This window comes from Ursus americanus, chromosome 2, assembly GCF_024610735.1.
Source record: "Ursus americanus isolate L20-20 chromosome 2, mUrsAme1.1.p, whole genome shotgun sequence".
NCBI lineage: Eukaryota > Metazoa > Chordata > Mammalia > Carnivora > Ursidae > Ursus > Ursus americanus.
The window spans coordinates 100163815-100170537 of record NC_142128.1 but is presented as its reverse complement, the minus strand read 5'-3'; positions in this window follow the sequence as shown (position 1 = coordinate 100170537).

Here is a 6723-nt window from a genome sequence, read left to right as displayed (position 1 = left end):
CTCTCTCTCTCTCTCTTTTTAAGGAGGCTCTGTGCCCAGCCTGGGGCTTGAACTCACGACCCTGCGATCAAGACCTGAGCTGACACCAAGAGTCGGACACTTAACCAACTGAGCCCCCCAGGCGCCCCATGTAGTTCTCCTTTTGATAGATATTGCCAAACTGAGCTCCATGTCCTCCAGCAACAGACGAGAGCACAGCCTCACCAGAAAAGGGTCATTAAAAACCAAACTTTAAAAAAGCCTAATCGAGAAAAAAATGGCATTTCACTGTACTCTTAATTTGCATTTATTTTATTATGAGTAAGCGTGAGCAGTTTTTCATGTTTAAAGCCATTTGTATTTCCATTCCTGACAACTGTTCGTTCATAACTTGTGTCCGTTTTTCTACCAGGTTGTCATTTTTGCTTTTTGTTGTGCAGACACTATACACTGTGGACGCATCTTCTGTTGCAAATGTTATATCTCCCCCTGGTTTATTAGTTGGTTTTGACTCTGTTTATGCTGAGTTTTGCCACACTCTAAAATTTTTATTGAGTTTGTTACATTTATAGATTAATTTAGGAAGCATTGGCATTTTCTCATCCAAGGACGCAGTTGGTTTTTTCTTTCTTCATTAAGTCTTTTAAAAACTGTTGTTGGTGGATGCCTGGGTGGCTCAGTTGGTTAAGCGTCCGACTCTTGGTTTCTGCTCAGGTCATGATCCTGGGGTCCTGGGATTGAGCCCCGCGTCAGGCTCTGCACTCAGTGTGGAGTCTGCTGGAGATCCTCTCTCTCTCTCAAATAAATAAATAAAATCTTAAAAAAAAAAAAAAAAGCCGAGAGTTTTCTCTGGCTGGTAGCAGAAGAGGAAGTCAGAGGGATTCAAAGCAGAAGGAGCATTTGACACATAGCAGCAGGCGTGAAAATGGAGGGGCCGCGTGGAGGGAGAGAGCTGCTATGGACAGAAGCCCCTCCCCGCCGAAATTCACACCTTGAAAGCTTAATCCCCAGTACAGTGGTGTTTGGAGGTGGGCACCTCTGGGGGGTGGTTAGGGCACGAAGGTGGAGGCCTCTGGATGGGATTTGCAGCTGTCTACAAACCTGGAGGGGGCTCTCGCTGGAACCCCACTGTGCTGGCACCCTGAACTTGGACTTCCAGCCTCAAGAACTGTGAGAAATACATGCTGGCTGTTGAAGCTGCCCCGTCTGGGGTCTTCTGGTCCAGTGGCCTGAGCTAAGTCATGCCCTTAAGGAGCCAAGAGGGGCACGCAGGCCACGGCCAGCACGGGAAAGGGCGCAGCCCTCCAGCCCGAGGAGCTGGACCCCGCCAGCAGCCTGAGCGAGCTTAGAGCAGTGTCCTGCCCGGCAGACGCCTTGACCTCGGCCGTGTGACCCCTGAGCATAGACTCCAGCTGAGCCTGCTCAGACCTCTGACCTGTACAACCATGAGATGTTTCTGGAAAGTGTTGTTTGGAGCAGCTAAGTGTGTGAGCGTTTGTGAGGTGGGAAGGGAAGGGAAGGGGAGGGGAGGGGAGGGAAGGGAAGGGAAGGGTCTGCTTCTTTCTCTATAGACTTCTGCCCCGCTGGGATTTTTATTTTTATTTTTTATTATTATTATTATTATTTTTTTTAATATTTTATTTATTTATTCAACAGAGATAGAGACAGCCAGCGAGAGAGGAACACAAGCAGGGGGAGTGGGAGAGGAAGAAGCAGGCTCATAGCGGAGGAGCCCGATGTGGGGCTCGATCCCATAACGCTAGGATCACGCCCTGAGCCAAAGGCAGACGCTTAACCACTGTGCCACTCAGGCGCCCCTATTTTTTATTATTTTTAAGTCATACATGGAAACGAAAGAGAAAATTTCAAAACAATACATATGCTGTGATGACGTTTTAATTTTATAATCTGTGTTTATACAGAGATTGCTGTATAATCCCACTAGAGATTTCTGTCGGCCTGCTTCCTTCCCTGGGGATGTTTACATTTTCAGCCTTATCTCCAGTCCCAGAGTAGCAAGCAGGCTTTGCCCCCTGCTTGAAGAATTCCAAAGGTTTTTAAACTCAGCGTAGAGGGCCACAGGGCCCTGGTGTGGGGGAGCCACCAGCAGGATCCCGGAATGACACCAGCCCCTAGAGGTTCCATAGTCTGTGGGGGGGGGGGGGGGAGAGGGGATTGAGCACTGACACGGACAAATAAGGAAAATATTGAATGCAGTCTTTAATAGCACCGTGTGAGCAAGAGAAACATTACAGCAGAAGAAACATCTCCACAGGGGGGGCTGGGGGGCCAGGGATTGCCCCCCCAAGGGGGTACGGGGGCCGTGGGACACAGGCCCTTGCCCAGCAAGGCACACACCCCAGCAGCTATGGGGCCGGGCATGGCCTGCCTGAGTCTGGAGGCTTCCTCGGGCCAGAAGGCTGCCTCGGAGGGAGCACTTCGATCTTGGGGGGATGTATGCAGGTGGAGGGCTGGCCTGGGACGTGCTCGACAGTGGTGGCAGGAGGAAGGGAGCCTCCCACCACGGCTGCAGAGCCCCCTTTGGCCCTTTGTCTCCCACGAGACAGTTTTGCTTCGATCTCTGAGCCCCTAAATACCTGATGGGATGAGGAAGGAGGAACTGGAGGTGGGTGGTGATCAGGTCCCATATTCAGAACCCACCAGAGCCCCAGGGAGGCTGCCATCCCGTCTTGAGCCACCCGCCTGACGCTGTCCCTCCCCTGGGTGGGCGGGCTGCTCCAGCCTGGGTGACAGAGGCTGGTCCGGCTCCCACAGCGCCTTGGAGGTATGTATGGAGGCTGAGTGCTGACTCAGGGCCCATCCCCAGCTCGAGGGCAGCCACGGGCTGACACAGGCTCTGCCCCAAGGCTGCTGTTCTCTGTCCCCAGCGGCACAGGCCTCCTCCCGCACACCTCCAGGGGGGCGGCCACTTCCCGGCGGTCGGGTCCAGATGCCGCCTTCCTTCCCCCTTGAAACACCAGACTTCCCAGGATTCAGAAACTCACGAACAAACTATCACTGTTGAGTGGAAGAGTTTTACCCAGATTGATCGATTGATTTGTTTTTTTTCTTTCTTCTCTCTTTCTTTTCTTCCTTGGGGGGGGGCATTAGCAATATTAGTCCCTTTTTTAACCACCAAGTAAAAAATGCACAAAAAGAAAAATGCCCATATCAACCAGTCTCTTTCCTCAAATCTTGGCCTGAAGAAGGATCTTCTGGAAGCCATTCGTCTCCATAAGCTCCTCTTCCTCCCTCCCTTTTTCTTCAATTAATTAAGCAAATGTTTATTGATGATTTTGCTCCTTCTCTGTGTCCTGGGGACACCCGAGGGGACCAAGAGGCAGCTGATAGGGAAAGGACGGCCAAGTGCAGGGGGGTAGGGACCTCCCAGGGAAAGGGAGGCGCCATGCAAAGCTGTGTTCCAGAGCCGGAGGCTGCCCTTGCGTCCCTGCTTTGGGTGGTTTCACAGTGCGCACCCCGACCTTGGCACAGCCTGGTCTCCCCCTTTGCTCTACGGACCTCACGGTGCTCCTTCACTCTCCCCTACGCCCTGGGAGGAAAGCAGTGCTGACATTTCACAAAGGAGGCTCAGAGCAGTTAAGACCCTTGCCCAAGGTCATAGGTTGTTAAGGAGAGTGCTGAGGGGGACTCGTGCTGGCCCGTGACCTTGGACAAATACGTCACCTGCCAGTGTGTGCTCTCCTCCCTCCAGATGGGACCGCTGGTAAGTGTATCCTGGGAGCCGGCAGGGAGGGGCCGTGAGTGCTCGCACAGGCCCCAGTACGGGCCCAATCCACATCAGCTCCTGGAACCTTCCTCCTCTTCTCAGAAGCCGGCTCTCCTGGCCTCACCCAGTGAACTAGCAGACAGCTGTCAGATGAGGCTCAGTGACTCACAGGAGGCCGCACAGCTAGTGAGTGGCTCAGCAAGGCCAGCCCAGGGCTCACTCCTGCCAGGCAGGGGCTGGATGAACTGGCACATGGGTCCCTATTCCTGCTTTGGACAGGCAGCCCCCCCCCCGCCCGGAGCCTCCCAGATGCTGGACTCTGATGCAGACGGAAGCCGCTCCTGGGCTCTAGCCTCACCGACCTCAGAGTCCCCTCTGGTTCAGAGCCCAGGCAGATCTAGCAAGTGGCCCACCCATGAGGCTGAGGATGACCTCTGACCCCATGTTCTCTCCTGGCCCTCCCCTGGCAGCCTGGACTCTGGCTGGGGTCAAATCCTGGCCTGGAGGGGCAGGAGGGGGGTGGTGGGCACAGGGCCCTACTCCTCACCTGCCCTCCTGCCTCAACCCCCATCACCCATCTCCCCGGGACTGCCTGGGCACTGGGTTTGTCGCCCACTGCCCTCCGTGGTGCCCTCAGCTCTGGGCCCAGGGCTGGGTGTAGACTGGCCCTCAGCCAGCGCTACTGATCCCCCAGCCCCTCACCGCCTTCTCCTCCCTCACGACACAAGATCTGGCTCTGGCTCTTTACCATTTCCGGCCCGAGGGACCCTGTGGAGATCTGGGCCACACCCAGAGCAGGTGGAAGTGACACCGGGACTGCCATCCCTCAACAGTTCATCAGCCCATTGCCACAAACCTCCCAGCCCACGCTGGCTTTCTTGGGCCCCTGGCCAGGGCTGCCAGAGTTAGCAACCCAAAATATAGGGCTCCCAGTAAAATGCGGATTTCAGATAAACAACAAATACTTAATTAGTCTAAGTATGTCCCCAGCTGTATCCCGTATTTTATCTGGCAGCATTATCCCTAGCGACTGCCCAGGTGTTTCATTTCCCAGGTAAAACCCTCCAAACACCTGCAAACCCTCCAGCCCTTGCAGGAAGTCTCGGGAAGCAGGGGGATTGGCCCCACCCCCACCTGGCCCCATCACTTGGACTGAGTCCCCACCTCCCCCCCCCCCCCCCCCCGCCCAGCTTCCGGGGTCAGGCAGGACTCTGGCTCTGGCTGGGAAGAGCTAGAGGGTGTGGAAGCAACTCCGGCTGGCCACCGGAAGGCCTGACGTTACGCTGCAGCCATCAGCCACTGTGGGGGCTTCAGGAAGGGGTCACTTCTCTGAGCCTCAGTTGTCTTGGCTCAGAAGTTTGAGGGGGCAATGGATTGGCTGGTTCTTCCCCCTCTAATCTCTGAACACATGAAGAGCCAGAAAGAGGGAGAGATGGCTCCTTATTGGACACACCCCCACTGGTGCTAAATTATCACAGGTTCCCTAGCCTAGGAAGGTGCCCCGAGAACAGTGGATTCCACCTGTGGACAACCCAGGATCTCAGCAGCCCCTGGAGCTCTCTGAGCACCAGGCCAGATGCTTGTCGCTGCAGACAGGATGGGTCCTTAATCCAGGAGCCCTGGTGGTGGGTGGAAAGTTCACTTGCAGCCAGCCACCAGACTCCAGGTCCACACACCAGGGACTCCAGTTGGCTCTGGGATTGGGGAGACTGGGAATCCGGCAGAGATGTGAATGAAATCCCAGCCTCTCCTCCCCGGCACAAACTTTTCAGGTTCATTGGTCAGGCACCCCAAAGCAAGGCAGACACTCATGAGCACCTGGCCTACGAGTGTGTGGGCACCTGCCAGCAGCCCCCGCAGCCCCTGCCCTTCAAGTGGCCGTTTCTGGGGCCGCGGCAGTGCGTCGCCTCGGAGATGGCCTCGCTGCCCGTGATGGTCAGCATGAAGGAGGGAGGCAGGCCCAGGCCGCAGGTGGTCAGCCTGCCCAATGAGGGTGCAGAAGTGCAGCTGCTCCTGGGATGGGGCGCCCGTGCCCAGGAAGCTGGAGCCTTAGGTGTGGGGCGCAGCCACCGAGGGATGTGGCTTGCGTGCCTCAGGGCCCGGGGAGAGCTGGGGGTTACAGAACTGCTGATGGGCAAATGCTCTGTGCCATCTACGGAGCTGTCCATTCAGCTCACCTCCTGATTTTTGCTCCCCAGGGTCAAGACTCCCTGGCAACTGGGTAGCCCCCAGTTCTCTGTTCATGTTATGATATCCCAAGCACTTCACTCTGTCAAGTCTATAACCTAAGAACAGAAAGCCAAATTGTCATTGTTTTCTTGAACTGTTGCTGGATCTGGGCTGAGCTCTGTGGAATGGGCCCGTCTTAGGGTCAAGATTGGGTTGTGTATTCCCAACCCAGATAGTAAGGGAATTTTCTAACAAACAAACAAAATACGTTTTAATCTGTATTTCTCTATTTTACCTGGAACGCCGAGGGAACAGAAAGTTCTAAAGGGATTAGGTCAACCTGCTTAGGAAGCCAAGGAAGGAGCTAGAGAGGACGCAGTCAAGGTCTGTTAGTAATATAGGCAGGTAGGACTGAAGCCATTCAGGGTCCAATGCACCCGTCCGGCTAGAATCCGAGCAGACATCTTTCTGTCACTGTTGACATTTTTACCTTCCTGGGCACAGTGAGTAAGCTTTGTTTCATTTCTACTTGCTACAAAATAAAAAAGTGTGTGATGAAAAGCTCATGCCTTTACCTTTGGGGGCAGATGAAGGGAGCAAACGTTGAAAATGTTGGATATGACATTTTCGAATGCCCGGATTACAGGGGCTGATAAGCTGTGACTTCCATCCCAGCCTGGACATCTTGAATTCCTAGCCAGTGGGCAGAGCTTTTATTAGCTCTGAATTCCATGCCCTCCAAACCCTTATTTCCTTCCCTATCCGACGGAAAAGTCCCTGCCTCCCATACATTTACTGGAGATTTAAGGAAATGGTGTTTTTACCAGCAACCCCACACGGATGATACG